This window comes from Muntiacus reevesi, chromosome 15 (genome assembly GCF_963930625.1).
Source record: "Muntiacus reevesi chromosome 15, mMunRee1.1, whole genome shotgun sequence".
Classification (NCBI taxonomy): domain Eukaryota; kingdom Metazoa; phylum Chordata; class Mammalia; order Artiodactyla; family Cervidae; genus Muntiacus; species Muntiacus reevesi.
The window spans coordinates 49,763,608-49,781,569 of NC_089263.1; positions in this window are offsets into that span (position 1 = coordinate 49,763,608).

Here is a 17,962-nt window from a genome sequence, read left to right on the forward strand (position 1 = left end):
ATCTCTTGAAGAATTTTCCACAGTTTATTGTGATCCATACAGCCAAAGGATTTGCATAGTCAATAAAGCAGAAATAGATGTTTTTCTGGAACTCTCTTGCTTTTTCGATGATCCAGTGGATGCTGGCAATTTGATCTCTGGTTCCTCTGCCTTTTCTAAAGCTATCTTGAGCATCTGGAAGTTCACAGTTCATGTAATGCTGAAGCCTGGCTTGGAGAATTTTGAGCATTACTTCACTAGCCTGTGAGATGAGTGCAATTGTGCGGTAGTTGGCACAATCTTTGGCATTGCCTTCCTTTGGGATTGGAATGAAAACTGACCTTTTCCAGCCCTGTGGCCACTGCTGAGTATTCCAAATTTGCTGGCATATTGAGTGCAGCCCTAAATATACAGTATCATCTTTCAGGATTTGAAATAGTTCAACTGGAATTCCATCACCTCCACTAGCTTTGTTCGTAGTGATGTGTCCTAAGGCCCACTTGACTTCACATTCCAGGATTTCTGGCTCTAGATGAGTGATCACACTATCGTGATTATCTGGATTGTGAAGATCTTTTTTGTACAGTTCTTCTGTGTATTCTTGCCACCTCTTTTTAATATCTTCTGCTTCTGTTAGGTCTATACCATTTCTGTCCTTTATTAATCCATCCTTGCATGAAAAGTTCCCTCGGTATCTCTAATTTTATTGACAAGATGTCTAGTCTTTCCCATTCTATTGTTTTCCTCTATTTCTTTGCATTGGTCACTGAGGAAGGCTTTCTTATCTCTCCTTGCTATTCTTTGGAACTCTGCATTCAAATGGATATATCTTTCCTTTTCTCCTTTGCTTTTCACTTCCCTTCTTTTCACAGTTATTTCTAAGGCCTCCTCAGACAGCCATTTCGCTTTTTTGCAGTTCTTTTTCTTGAGGATGATCTTGATTCCTCTCTCCTGTACAATGTCACAAACCTCCATCTGTAGTTCATCATGCACTCCATCTATCAGATCTAGTCCCTTAAATCTATTTCTCACATCCACTGTATAGTCATAACATATTTGATTTAGGTCATACCTGAATGGTCTAGTGGTTTTCTCCACTTTCTTTAATTTCAGTCTGCATTTGGCAATAATGGGAGTGCAAACTAATACAGCCTCTGTGGAGAATATTTTGGAGATTTCTTAAAAAACTGGGAATAGAACTGCCATACAATCCAGCAATCCCAATGCTGGGTATATACCCTGAAGAAACCAGAATTGAAATAGATACATGTACTCCAGTGTTCTTTGCAGCACTATTTACAATAGCTAGGACATGGAAGCAACCTAGATGTCCATCAGCCAATGAATGGTTACTTAGCTACAGAAAGGAACACATGTGAGTCAGCTCTAAAGAGGTGGATTAATCTAGAGCCTATAATACAGAGTGATTAACTCAGAAAGAGGAAGACAAATACTGTATATTAACATATATATTAACATATATAACATTAACATATGTTATATTAACATATTAACATACTGTATATTCCATATATATGGAATTTAGAAAGAGGGTACCGATGATCCTACAGGCAGGGCAACAAAAGAGACACAGATAGAAAGAACAGACTTTTGGACGCAGTGGGAGAAGGTTAAGGGTGGGATGATTTGAGAGAATAGCATTGAAACATGTATATTACCATATGTAAAATAGACAACCAGTGCAAGTTCAATGTATGAAGCAGGGCACTCAAAGCTGGTGCTCCGGGACAAGCCAGAGGGATGGCGTGGGGAAGGAGGTGGGAGGGGTTTCAGGGTGGGGAGGGCGGCAAAGGTATACCTGTGGTCAATTTATGCTGATGTATGACAAAAGCCATCACGAGATTGTAAAGTAATTATCCTCCAATTAAAAGAATTTACTTAATTATAAAAGAACTGTAACAATAAAGGAAAAAAGGAAATACACAGTAAAGGAAAAATAGAATGTAACAAAAGGAGCTAAATAGACCTAGAGCATGAAAAGAGAAAAGAATATATATATACATACACACACACAATTAAAAAAAAAAAAAAAGAGTGCTAATCAATCACCTGAATCCCTGACTCCTATCCTTACCTTCCTGAGCTAATATATTTGAATCACAGTGTACCCTTCTACATCTTCCTTCATATTATGTATAAAGACACACAAGAAGAATTTTTTATACATAATCATAAAAGCTACATATTTTTCTAAGTTGCTTTCCCCTAATTATGCATATGTTTGAGCAAATTTTCATATTGTCAGAATTTTTATTTATTATTCTATACATTCCCTATTCACATATTTTTCAAATATCCCATTTTATATTTTATATATTTATTTACTCTTGCAAATTTGTAAAAAGCACTTGGTATGTGCACTACAAACATTTTTTGCAACTCTATCACACATGCTTTGGTTTTACACATGGCATATATTAATTTTCAAACATACAAAAGATTGTTATATAATTAAGTTCATCTGTTTCTCAACTAAGACGGTCTCCTCCACACTTGTCGTATATTAACAGCTTACACATATACCTGGATTTATTTCTTGATTAGCTTAATAATCTATTGGTTTGAAGACACAGTTTTTGTTCATTCCAGACAATGTCTCCACGGCCTCATCTCATTTATAATTTCTTCAAGTTTTACAAACCTTTTATTAGTTATGTTACTCAATTTTTACATTTTATTTAGAACAGCCTATACACTTTTTGTGGAATTTTTTGTATAGATTCTCATACTGTACTATCAATCTTCACCTGTGGTAGTAACAGTAGGTTACTTTCATATATATCTTGCCAAAATTTCATCATGTGTCTTTAGAATAATTTTTAAAAATGATATTACAAGCTTTCTAGGGAGTTGTATGGGATCAACTATTGATAGTGCCATTAAAATGTCAAATATTCAATCATATTTCTAATACCTCTACTCAATGATATTAATTTGAGTAAATTATATTATGCTCTAAAATTTCAAGCTTTTCTAGATTTAATTATGTATAATATAATAATATAGTAATAATATAATAATAATATAGACGATATAAATCTTAAATTATTAAGAATTATAAAATTATTTGTATAACATAAGAAATTTTAGAAGTTCCAGTTTACATGGAAATATAAAGCACTATGCTTTAATAATCTGTCATGAATTATTATTTGCTGTAAATGTTTGTGCTATCCATTAGTTTGAACTTACCTCACCTTCAACTTATTTGATCAGAATCAGCAAAATGGATCTCAGGTGATGGTTTTCCCATACATTTTTTGAAACTCTTGTCCTATAAATAAAATAGCATTGTAAAAATTAGTTATAATGAAATGAACTTTTATAACACTAAATCAGATTACAGTGCCATTTTAGCAAGAATGTAAACCAATGAGAACTGCCATACATTGCTGGTGAGATAATAAACTGGGACAACCACTTTAATAAAAAGTTTGGAATCAGTCACTAAACTTGTACATACACACATACTGTAATAATAATTCCACTGCAGAGTATACACCACAAAAAATATGTGCACATGTGCAGTAAAAAAAAAAAAAACTATAAATATATATACTGTTTGCAAACATGTCAAGCTGCAAAAGCTCAAATATCAATCAACATTAAAACGGACGACAATCCCTTCTTGATCCTTTGGCTAAGATAAAGTGCAAAATGGACAAACTGTGGGGTACTCAACAAAATACTACATATCAATAAAAATGAGCCTACTGTCTCTACATCAACTACAATCTACATCAAGGCAGGGGTAAGCCTAACAGAACGTTGAGCAAAAGAAAATAAAATATCCACTGTACTCTTTGATTTATACGAAGTTCCACAACAGGTAAAACTATAGTATGACGATTAGATATTTGTGCTTCAATGAAAAATAAATACAAAGGAAAGAAACCATATGTTATGAAAATCAAAGAGCTTATTTTGGATGCAGGGATGGTTATCCAAGGTGGTAAACATGATTTCTTTGTTTCATTTTGCATTTTATAATAGTTCACTGAGTTGTACATTCTTGTTTTGTGTAGTCTTGAACACAACATATTTTAAATATAAAGATGAAAAAATGAATTTTTATAATACTAAGCCAGATTACATTTTTCATAGTAATTTGCAAGCAAAGATAATTACAAGGTTGCTGTGCTATGCTCGGTTGCTTCAGCTGTGTTCAACTCTTTATGGCCCTGTGGACTGGTGCCCACCAGGCTCCATTTCTGTCCATAGGATTCTCCAGGCAAGAATACTAGAGTAGGTTGCCGGGCCCTTCTCCAGGGATCATTCCGACCCAGGGATTGAACCCATGTCTCCTACATCTCCTGCATTGGCAGGCAGGCTCTTTACCACTAGTGCTGCCTGGAAAGCCTCAAATACAAGGTTAATTCCCAATAAACATTTCAGAATAAGTGAACCTGAGAGGCACTGATCTAATGTAGCCACATTCACCCATCATTAATAATAACCTAAATGTTCATAATGTAGCAGTCTTCAAAATTTTATTTGCCCTATTCAAAAATATGTTTCAACTCTACCTGGCCCAGAGAAAGGCAAAACTCAATTTAATATTTTTTTCCTTTCCGTTTTTTTTTTTTTTTTTAACATATTCAGTTGTAATAGCCGAGTGTCAAAATACATTTTCAAAGGATTGATAACTCTGAATAGAGGTTTTTAATACAGCTAAAGGTTAATATTAATCTCTGGGAATGCCCTTTCCAAGGTTAGCATGACGTTTTTGTTACTATACCTCCATGTGAAAGTCTCAGAGCGGAGGCAATGGGGTTCATCCAAACCGGCGTGATATTATACAGTCAATCTTAAGTTGCTGAGTGTGGCATGCCTGATAACTGAATACATTTTTCTAAGGAGACACCACAGCTGCAGAAGCTGATTTGGTAACTAGGACTACCATTCTCTCCAAAGCAATATGAGCTAATACGCCCTAAATTCTCCAGACAGTCCAGGAATCTGTTCTGTATGCCACCTGAGGATAAATTTCAAAGAGAGATTTCTTTTTTTTAATACATGAGTCACTGTCACTGGCAAAGCCCATTAACAATTCTCAGGAAATAAAAGTAGAATCTGGATAATAAAAAAAGTCTGACCTTTCTCTTTTCCTTTGTGCTTTGTCTAGTTTTAGTTACTCATAGGGCGCCACAGACAAAGACCTTGGAAGCAGCACTTCAGATGGCAGTTCTTTGTGTGAAATGGCTGTGCAGACCCCTCAGCTTGTCCAGGCTGAGTATAAGGCACAGTAACAGCAATTCAAGAGGGCAGAGGCAGTAGGGCGTGCGCAGAGACGCTGCTCCTGCGTTCTGTGATCTGCAGCCTTAAGCAACACAGCTTGTCCACATCCTGGGAGAATTCCACCCCCTCTTCACTGACAAATCCCTAGAGCAGGCCCGCTCACAGTCAGCGGGCACACGTATGGACTCTCGTGGGCACGTTTGCCCATCTCATTCTCCAAAGAGCAGAGGCTTTCCTTTCCTTCCAAACAGAAGTCTCTCTTGTTCTATTGGTACTAGCCGCATCAGGCAGACAGACCCTTTTGGGGGACCAACCAATGTTTTTCTGAAATGGAATCATCAACAGAGAATTTTTTTTCCTATAAAATCATTATTTTGCCATTTTTTTAAAATAAAATATTTCATTCCACATGCACGAACTTAGCAGCAAACTCAACTTTGAGCTGTCTGCGTGCTGCGCTTAGTCACTCGGTCATGTCTGACTCTGCGACCCCATGGGCTGTAGCCCTCTGTCCATGCGATTCTCCAGGCAAGAACACTGCAGTGGGGTTGCCATGCGCTCCTCCAGGGAATCTTCCCAACCCAGGGACCGCCCAGGTCATCCACATTGCAGGTAATTCTTTACCATCTGAGCCACCAGGGAAACACTAGGAGGTTTTTAAAATACACAAAGGCTTTTGTGTATAAAAGCCTTTAAAATATACAAAGGCCTTAAAATACACAAAGGCTTTTGGAGCTATCTGTAAGCAAACTTTTTAGACACATTTCCAAAGAGAAATATTCAATTAATATTGTTAAGTCTATTTCACAATCTTCATACGTGATTCTAGAAAAATAATTAAAAATAGTCTACTATTATAATACTTATTCCAAATTTCTACATGAGTATTAGTGGAAACATTATTATTTGTGGGGGAAAAAAACTGACTTTATTTACAACTTAGTCATTTCTATATCCTAACTGGAATGTGCTAGAAGAGATTCTTTCATATTTTTTTCTATAAGAGGGGCTTGAGACAACAGAAAGGTATGTTTTCTTTGATGACAGCAAGCCTTTGTGTAGTAGACATAGTGAAAATCCTATATTGCCTTAGTATACACAGTAGGGCACTGAACATATTGCAAAAGTGTGATACTGAAGACAAATCTATTACCTTTACAATTGTTCACGGTGTATACCAGGTTTAACTATATCAGTGAATGAACTGGGGGAAAAATGATTTGTTAAAATTTCTTTCTTCTTTATTGTTCAAAAGTAGACCCTAACAGGAAGAGCATTAAATATTTTCAAATAATTATACCTAGTACTTTGATCATCTAAATATTTACTTCAAAGGTATCATTTATTACAATGCAAACTCCAGTAGCCTTTAGCTCTCAGTACTATTCCCCAGACACAACTGATTGCCTATAGATAAGGGCAACTCAAACTAGACCACATACTCTCTTCCTCAAATTTCTTGTTATTTACCATGGAGATGGAGGGGAATCCACAAAAATTCTCCCATGCGTGGACAAATCTGTAACTTCTTCAGGCCCAGCAATGATCCTATTTTCTACTCAAGATGATAAGAGGAAAATAGAAATAGAAGTGGAAGAAATAAAGAAGATAATAATGGTGGGGAGGAAAAGAGGAGTAGAAAGAGATGACAGAAGAGAGAATAGGAGAATGAAAATTAGGGGAAACATAGAAATAAAGGAAAAAAAAAAAAAAAAAAAAGAGGCCTGCTTATTTACCATTATATTGCCAATGCTGCACTGTAGTCCCTGGAGCAGAGTCACAATAAAATGTGTTAAATAAATGAATGAAGAGAGTAATGGCAGTGAACTTTCACTCCAGTCCTTCCTGGTGCCCATTCTTCTACTTAGTTTCTGCAAGTACCTAACTGTGTCAATTGATTTCTGATCTAGCATGAAATTCTAGCAAATGCCTACCCAGGTACATGTCTACATAAATTTCTTGAGTCATAGAGAAAGAAGCAAGAAAGTTGTATTTAGACAATCTTATTGTCTGATTCTAATTGGCATTCTTAAGTAAAAACCACTTAACTAAAATAAAATTTGAACAACATTATATCCTCTGATGTCTACATATATTCAAACACTATTCTCTTATGGTAAATCTTGAGTGTCTTTAAAAAGAGTAATTTCATTCAAAGTAAAACATATTCATTTGATATGAAGGTCATTGAAATAAGCAGAATAGTCATACTAAAAAAAGTTTATAATTGGTATAAACTGATCATAAAATCTTTGGGCAAAATTAGATGAGTATTTCCTAAGTTATTCTGCAAACATTATTTTCAAGAAATGTTAATAGATACCATTATAATTAACTATTACGACATCAATAGTTACAGATATGATCAGTATATGACCTATGGAAAACATTATTTATTAAATCCCCATTGTGGAAATTTAAAGTATATTTCTAATACAGCCAAAGAGACAAAGAGTTTAAACAAAAATATAACTTATTTACAAAAGGTAATTCATTCTATATAAGTTGTGTACCATAGAAATACTTATTAATATTAAGATAGTCTATAATGGCACTGAATTATAAAGAAAAGATGCTCAAATTTGGAGCTGAAATTATTTTATACTTTATTTTATGTAGCCTTTAATTGCTTTGAGATAGGTGAAAACAAAATATTTTTATTTAACAAAATAATTTTTTACTCTGTTATTTTTACTATTTGCTATTTTTACTGTTACTTAAAAAGCGACTGAACTGAACTGTTACTTACTACGTTTACTATTATTTACTATATTATTTTACTAGTATTTCCTGTATTAGTTTTATTATCATTTAATATTTTTAATATTGTTACTAATATTTAAGATTACTTCTACTATTTTCTATTTTACTACATTTAACTTTACAAATGATTTAGAACACTGACTTTAAACAGCCTTGGCATCAAGTTATTTTGGAGCACATATATTTATGTCAGAATTCCAAAATTCTACAAGAAATATAAAAATTGCTTTGCTTTTACTTCCTAATATTGTCTATTAACTCTGACTTAAGAGTCTGTTTCTATTACAACTTTAACCATATATAGGTGCACCAAGGATCTCTGATTAGACACTATAGCTTCAAATAAATCTCATGATTTTTCTCCCCAGGAAAAGGTTGAGGGCAGTTTCTATATGAACAAACTTTATATCAAGTTTGACTTCCTCCTCCAATAGATGACACACTGCAAGTCAAATAGATGTGACTGCCCAACAAGGCAGGCTACTAACTTTATTGCCTAATAATGACTGAGCTAAAGACTTTTAAAATAAAGTAAAGTGAAAGTTACTCAGTCATGTCCAACACTACGACTCTAGAATTCTCCAGGCCAGAACACTGGAGTGAGTAGTCTTTCCCTTCTCCATGGGAGCTTCCCAACCCAGGGATCGAACCCAGGTCTCCCACCTCACAGGCGGATTCTTTACCAGCTGAGCCAGGAGGGAAGCCCAAATAAAGATATGCATATTTTAATTTGGGGCTACTCTGGTAGTTCAGTTGGTAAAGAATCTGCCTGCAGTGCAGGACACCCCAGTTTGATTCTTGGGTGGGGAAGATCTGCTGGAGAAGGGATAGGTTATCAAATCCAGTATTCTTGGGCTTCCCTTGTGCCTCAGCTGGTAAAGAATTCACCTGCAATGTGGGAGATGTGGGTTCGATCCCTGGGTTGGGAAGATTCCCCTGGAGAAAGGAAAGGCTACCCACACTGGTATTCTGGCTGGAGAATTTCATGGATTGTATAACCCATGGGGTTGCAAAGAGTCAGACACAACTGAATGACTTTCACTTCACTTTACTTCACATTTTAATTTAACACACTCAACCCAAGTTTTAAACTGCTCTTGTGATCATATTATCCTATACCGTTATTTTAGACTGCAGAAAGTTTGCTATATATATACATATATACACACACACAGACACACACAGACACACACACATATGCATGAGTTTTAAGTTCTATTTTTGATGGAGGTAGGATGGGATTGAAACTCAGTTTGGCGCTATAAATCAGATTTAATCCTGTTTGTTACTTGGGTATGGCTATGGGATGATAAATAAAATATATATTTAATATAAATGCCTGGGATAATGTAATATAATATCCCAATATTATAACATATGTTATATAATACATTTATATTATTTAAAATATAATATAATAATATAAATGCCTGGGAAGTTTCTCTCTTCCCTGGAGTTACCCTCAGGAGAAAAAGAAATGACAAAAGAAATTGAATTCCAATTTTGGAGGGTCTACAAGTGAAACAGAGAAGGAAAAGGAACTAATAAAGAACACATGATTGGAAAAGCCCTCTCCTACTGGGGAACTTTGAGGGGGAACTGTGAGAGGGAACAACAATCAATCATCTCACTAGAGGCAAGCAAAGTATTTACATAGCAAATATTATCAGTCACTGGTTGAGGCCTACTCCTGGAAACCGTTAACTGGCCTTGGAATTACAAAGGAACAATCAGATAAATAAAATTATCAGGCAGAGTTTCAAGAACTTAAAATTGAAAGTTTTGGGGTTGACATGCAGGGCCACAGTCAGGGTCAAGGGGATATAAGAAGGTCACTGAGAATGTCTCCTCTAGTTACTGACTGGAGGTCTCTCTTCTGCACAATACAGTATTCAGTCAGGCTCTCTTACAAGGTAGTCCCAAAGTGGAGGCTCAGTACAAACAAATCTTATCAAAAAATTTCACTGGATATCTACTGCTAATGTCACTCTACTCATCTTACTTATATTTTTAACTGAGTTAGACTGGATGAAGATAAAAGAGAGTAAGTAGTGGGATGAGGAAGGTGATAGAGTTTATAGTACTAGCTTTTAATGAATTGTGTATTAATAAAAATAAACTTTACGTCTTTTAAATTTTGGCACACGCTAACCTGTTTCCTAGGCTTTCCTGGTGGCTCAGTGGTAAAGAATCTGCCTGCAATGCAGGTGACACAGGAGACACCAGTTCAGTCTTTAGGTTGAGAAGATTCTCTGGAGGAAGACATGGCAACCCACTCCAATATTCTTGCCTAGAGAATCCCATGGACAGAGGAACCTGGCGGGCTAGGCTCCATGCGACAGTCCATGGGGTCACAAAGAGTCAGGTGCGACTGAGAATACACAACCTGTTTCCTGTGATTTTTTCTCAATTATTGGCCTAATTTCTTATATCAGCAGTAGATTTTCAGTTAAATATTATTTCAAAATATTCCACTGATGACTGTCTTTAAACTCACTTTGACCTCTATATCTGTCCATATTTTCTAGGCTGTAATTACCTTTGCTATAAAGACTTTTGTAGACCCAGGTTGCAGAAATAATGAATGGTTAAAAACTCAATTATTACTTGGGAGTTCTTTCTGCTATTTCAAGCTGAGTTGGTATTTATAGTTATGAGAGATCTGAGTGTGGTGATTTATAATGATACCAGATACTAGGTCCAAACTAATACAGTCTAATTAGATTTTAAATTTAGGATTGGAGAGAAGGAAACAGAATCTCCTATAAAGTATTAATGGTAATAGAAATTGAGGTAATTTTAAAAGATCAATTTAGCAATATCGCTCAAAATCATTGGCTCACCTAATTCTACTGGTAGCAATTTAATCTAATGATGTACCTGCATAGGTCCACAAAGATGTACTCTGAAAATGTTTCTTGCAGTATATTAATAGTTTGCATAGCTAAACAAATCTGGAAGCGATTTAAAACAATGGTAGACTAGGTAAAACATAATGTATTTATACAATAAAATACTATGCAAGTTTAAATGGAATGACTTCAATGTTTAAAGGCTGATAAAGATCCAAAATGTACTTATAGTTGACCCTTGAACAACTGGGGAGTAGGGGTAACAACCCTCAAATCAGTCATCATCTACATATGACTTTACAGTCAGCCCCCTGTTTCAATGGTTCCGCATTCAAAGATTGAACCAACAGAGGTTCCTGTAGTACTGTAGTACATATTTAACTGAAAAAAACTGTATATAAGTGGACCCATGCAGTTCAAACCTGTGTTGTTTATGGGTCAACTGCACTGTTCTGTGTAATGCATACTTCATTAAGTGTAAAATGTAACTGTATATAATATGTTTAGGCCATTTGTGTTTGATTAACTGTAAACCTGATGCTGGGTAAGATTGAGAGCAGGAGGAGGAGGGGGTGACAATGGTTAGATGGCATCATTGACTCAATGGACATGAGTTTGAGCAAACTCTGGGAGATAGTGAAGGACAGGGATTCCTATCCCTGTGTCCTCAGAGTTGGACATGACTGAGGGACTGAACAACAAGGAAAAGAGAGATAAAAACCCACTCATGTGTTTCTTAGCCATCTGTATGTCTTCTTTGGAGAAATGTCTGTTTAGTGTTTTGGCCCATTTTTTGATTGGGTCATTTATTTTTCTGGAATTGAGTTGCAGGAGCTGCTTGTATATTTTTGAGATTAATCCTTTGTCTGTTGCTTCATTTGTTATTATTTTCTCCCATTCTGAGGGCTGTCTTTTCACCTTGCTTATAGTTTCCTTTATTGTGCAAAAGCTTTTAAGTTTAATTAGGTCCCATTTGTTTATTGTTGCTTTTATTTCCAATATTCTGGGAGGTGGGTCATAGGGGATCCTGCTGTGATTTATGTCGGAGAGTGTTTTGCCTATGTTCTCTTCTAGGAGTTTTATAGTTTTTGGTCTTACATTTAAAACACATGAAAAGATGCTCAACATCACTCATTATCAGAGAAATGCAAATCAAAACCACAACGAGGTACCATTACACGCCAGTCAGGATGGCTGCTATCCAAAAGTCTACAAGCAATAAATGCTGGAGAGGGTGTGGAGAAAAGGGAACACTCTTACACTGTCGGTGGGAATGCAAACTAGTACAGCCGCTATGGAGAACAGTGTGGAGATTCCTTAAAAAATTGGAAATAGAACTGCCATATGACCCAGCAATCCCACTCCTGGGCATACACACCAAGGAAACCAGATCTGAAAGAGACACGTGCACCCCAATGTTCATCGCAGCACTATTTATAATAGCCAGGACATGGAAGCAACCTAGATGCCCATCAGCAGATGAATGGATAAGGAAGCTGTGGTACATATACACCATGGAATATTACTCAGCCATTAAAAAGAATTCATTTGAATCAGTTCTAATGAGATGGATGAAACTGGAGCCCATTATACAGAGTGAAGTGAGCCAGAAAGAAAAAGACCAATACAGTATACTAACACATACTATATGGAATTTAAAAAGATGGTAAGGATAACCCTATATGCAAAACAGAAAAAGAGACACAGATGTACAGAACAGACTTTGGGACTCTGTGGGAGAAGGTGAAGGTGGGATGTTCTGAGAGAACAGCATTGAAGCAAGTATACTATCAAGGGTGAAACAGATCACCAGCCCAGGTTGGATGCATGAGACAAGTGCTCAGGGCTGGAGCACTGGGAAGACCCAGAGGGATGGGATGGAGAGGGAGGGGGGATCAGGATGGGGGACACATGTAAATCCATGGCTGATTCATGCCAATGTATGGAAAAAACCACTACAATATTGTAAAGTAATTAGCTTCCAACTAATAAAAATAAATGAAAAAAAAAAAAACCTCTCATATTTGAGTTGACGCAAAGTTAGGTTCAGAAGAATAGAAACTTCAACTACTTCTTTTAACTTTTCATACTGAATTTTTGTATCATATGCTTTTGCTACATTCATATTTTAAATGAAAGAAATTGAAATATCAAATAATTGTCCAGTTTTAATGAATTTCCATCCAAGTTACTATGGGAAATACATACCAACCAGGACATGAACTTCACAGTGCCAAAGTTTTCATGTGTTTTGAAAGGATAACTAAGACTCTGATGATACGTTTACTGCCAAATAAAGGGAATATTATACAAATTATGAGAATGCACAATAATAAGATTAAAAGTAATAAATTACTTTTGGAAATTTTTAATTGAATTTAACAATTTATACATATAGTACCTATTTATGGCAAAATAGGTACTATAAAACTATAGATCTTGTGATTTGAGGCTACTGTAACTAATTTAGGTAGGATATGCAGCATCATTATAACTGCATATTTAATTCTGAACACAGCATTTTTTTAAATGAAAAGCCAGTTTCTACATTTAAGCTTTCATTATTTCCATGAACCGTTAAATTTCTCAACAGTAAAAGATATTTCCTTGTCCCTTGGGTGCATTTATACCGTTCTCCTCCTGGATTATTGAAATGTCATGGAAAAGTCATTTATTTAGCTTATGCTGCCTCGTCACACAAACATAAATGTCGCTTGAGCAAATTCACTGTTTCCTGCTTGTGTACATCGAATAATGTCCTTATTGGCTGACATAATATACCAGTGAGATCAAAAGCAGCACCATTTGTTACCCCTTTGTCTGAATCACAAATAATGCTAATAAAACATTCATCATCATTTATGAAAAGTTACAGAAAAAATATGATATATTATTTTCTTTCCATTAGAGACACACAGTATTATTGAAACTGTACTGAGATACTACATACTAAGCCTTACATTTTCCTCCAGTGATGTGACCTAGATGATCATGAAATCATGACCCTTAGGGATTCATTGTGAAATTTATATAGCACCTAATGTTTCATGCTACAAAAGTAATCTTATAAAAATAAGATTTGTTTATTTATCTAAACTGTAAGATTTAAGAAGAGAATGCAACTAGATATTTTAAGCTCAGGAAGAATAGCTACACAAATAAACAAATTAAACAGAAATACAAGTAATGAAATATACATATAATTTCTTGAATGCACTGCTTGCATAAATGTGTCATGCATTTTAATTTATATAAGAAGTAAATTATGATAGCCCCCCTCAAACCTTTGAAATACTGGTAACATTGTGGTATCTTGAATGCCTTTCCCATTGCTTATGGATACATATTTTCATAATATATGCACACATTTGTTGTTGCTTAATCACTCAGTCATGTCCGACTGACTCTTTGCGTGGACTGCAGCATGCCAGGCTTCTCTGTCCTTCATCATCTCCCAGAACTTGCTCAAGCTCACGTCCATTGAGTCAGTGATGCCATGCAACCATCTCGTCCTCTGTCATCCCCTTCTCCTTCTGCCTTCAATCTTTCCCAGCATCAGGGTCTTTTCTAATGAGTCGGCTCTTTGCATCAGGTGTCCAAAGTATCAGAGCTTGAGCTTCACTATCAGTCCTTCCAATGGATATTCAGGACTGATTTTCTTTAGGATTGACTGGTTTGATCTCTTTGTAGTTCAAGGGACACACAAGAGTCTCTCCAACATCACAGTTCAAAAGCATCAATTATTTGGTGCTCAACCTTCTTTATTGTACAGATCTGACATCCATACATGACTACTGGAAAAAGCATGAATTTGACTATATGGACTTTGTTGGCAAATTGATCTCTCTGCTTTTTAATGTGCTGTCTAGGTTTATCAAAGCTTTTCTTCAAAGGAGCAAGCGTCTTTTAATTTCATGGCTGCAGTCACCACCTGCATTGAATTTGGAGCCCAAGAAAATATGCACACATAGAACATTTTAATACTCATTGTTCTGAAAACGCTTTATGTCAATAAACATTCTGAATTTTTTTTTAATTTTCAAAATGGGCTCAATATCATTTTCTTTCTATTCTCCAGAGATGTTTGCAGAAAATGTAAAGGATGGACTCCTAGCTTGAGAAAATCATAGTCTAGTGAGGTGACATAGGAGACTGTGCAATTTTAATAAACTTGATAGCAGATTCTTAAACATATTTAGTTTAAAAATTGCTATTCAAATATATATGAAAAACTTAGGAGAACTTTATACACACACATAAGTTAGAAAAATAGTCTATACATACATGTGCATATATACTCTACATATGAATTTTGGGTATATCAATTTTTATATTTCATATTTTAAATTATATATACATATATATAAACATATATCAGCTTTCTTTATAGTCCAACACTCACATCCATACATGACTACTGGAAAAACCATAGCTTTGACTAGACTGACCTTTGTTGGCAAAGCAACGTCTCTGCTTTTTAATATGCTGTCTAGGGTGTTCATAGCTTTTCTGCCAAGGAGCAAGCATCTTTAATTTCATGGCTGCAGTCACCATCTGCAGTGATTTTGGAGCCCAAGGAAAGAAAGAGGAAAGAAAGTCTCTCACTGTTTCCATTGTTTCCCCATCTATTTGACATGAAGTGATGGGACCACAGGCCGTGGTCTTAGCTTTTTGAATGCTGACTTTTAAGCCAACTTTTTCACTCTCTTCTTTCACTTTCATCAAGAGGCTCCTCAGTTCCTCTTCAATTTCTGCCATAAGGGTGGTGTTATCTGCATATCTGAGGTTACTGATATTTCTCCTGGCAATCTTCATTCCAGCTTGTGCTTCATCTAGCCCACCATTTCACATGATGTACTGTGCATATAAGTTAAATAAGCAGGGTGATAATATACAGTGTTGACATACTCCTTTCCCAATTTGGAAGCAATTCATTTTTCCATGTCCGGTTTTAACTATTGCTTCTTGACCTGCATACAGATTTCTCAGGAGGCAGGAAAGGTGGTCTGGTATTCCCATATCTTAAAGAATTTTCCACATTTTGTTGTGATCCACACAGACAAAGGATTTCGAGCAGTCACTACAGCAGAAGTAGATTTATTTTTTTTTTTCCTAGAACTCTCTTGCTTTATCTGTGATTCAATGGATGTTAGCAATTTGATCTCTGGTTCATCTCCCTTTTCTAAATCCAGCTTGAACATCTGGAAGTTCTCAGTTCACATATTGCTGAAGCCACACTTGGGGAATATGAAAATTATTTTGCTAGTGTCTGAGATGTGTGCAATTGTGCGGTAGATCGAACATTCTTTGACATTGCCTTTCTTTGGGATTGGAATAACAACTGACCTTTTCCAGTCCTGTGGCCACTGCTGAATTTTACAAATTTGCTGGCATAATGAGTACAGCACTGTCACAGTATCATCTTTTAGGACTTGAAGTAGCTCAGCTGAAATTCCAGCACCTCCACTAGCTTTATTCATAGTGATGCTTCCTAAGGCCCGATTGACTTCAGACTCCAGGATGTCTGGCTAGTTGAGTGAGAACACCATCATGGTTGTCTGGGTCAATAAGATCTTTTTTGTACGGTTCTTCCATGTATTCTTGCCACATTTCTTAATATATTCTTCTTCTGTTCAGTTCAGTTCAGTAGCTCAGTCCTGTCCAACTCTTTGCGACCCCATGAATCACAGCACGCCAGGCCTCCCTGTCCATCAGCAACTCCCGGAGTTTACTCAAACTCATGTCCATCGAGTTGGTGATGCCATCAGTCATCTCATCCTCTGTCGTCCCCTTCTCCTCCTGCCCCCAATTCCTCCCAGCATCAGGGTCTTTTCCAATGAGTCAACTCGTCGCATGAGGTGGCCAAAGTATTGGAGTTTCAGCTTCAGCATCAGTCCTTCCAATGAACACCCAGGACTGATCTCCTTTAGGATGGACTGGTTGGATCTCCTTGCTGTCCAAGGGACTCTCAAGAGTCTTTTCCAACACCACAGTTCAAAAGCATCAATTATTCAGCACTCAGTTTTCTTCACAGTCCAACTCTCACATCCATACCTGACCACTGGAAAAACCATAGCCTTGACTACACAGACCTTTGTTGGCAAAGTAATGTCTCTGCTTTTTAACATGCTATCTGGGTTGGTCATAACTTTCCTTCCAAGGCGTAAGTGTCTTTTAATTTTATGGTTTCAATCACCATCTGCAGTGATTTTGGAGCCCAAAAAAATGAAGTCTGACACTGTTTCCACTGTCTCCCCATCTATTTCCCATGAGGTGATGGGACCAGATGCCATGATCTTAGTTTTCTGAATGGTGAGCTTTAATTCAACTTTTTCACTCTCCTCTTTCACTTCCATCAAGAGCCTTTTTAGTTCCTCTTCACTTTCTGTCATATGGGTGGTGTCATCTGCATATCTGAGGTTATTGATATTTCACTTGTCTACCTTGATTCCAGCTTGTGCTTCTTCCAGCCCAGCATTTCTCATGATGTACTCTACATATAAGTTAAATAAGCAGGGTGACAATATATAGCCTTGATGTACTCCTTTTCCTATTTGGAACCACTCTGTTGGTCCATGTCCAGTTCTAACTGTTGACGCCTGACCTGAATATAGGTTTCTCAAGAGGCAGGTCAGGTGGTCTGGCATTCCCATCTCTTTCAGAATTTTCCATAGTTTATTGTGATTCACATAGTCGAAGGCTTTGGCATAGTCAATAAAGCAGAAATAGATGTTTTTCTGGAACTCTCTTGCTTTTCCGATGATCCAGTGGATGTTGGTAATTTGATCTCTGGTTCCTCTGCCTTTTCTAAAACCAGCTTGAACATCTTCTGTTAGGGCCATATTTTTTCTGTCCTTTATTGTGTCCATCTTTGAATGAAATGATCCCTTGGTATATCTAATTGTTTTGAAGAGATCTCTAGTCTTTCCCATTCTATTAAAGCTATAACTTATATTTCTCTCCATAAATACCTAATAATGAAGCTAAAAATCCGTTAGTTAATAATTAATAACTTCCCACATTGCTCTCTGCAAAGAATCAACCTGTCAATGCGGGAGACCCAGGAGATGCGGGTTTGATCTCTGGGTCAGGAATAACCCCTGGAGGAG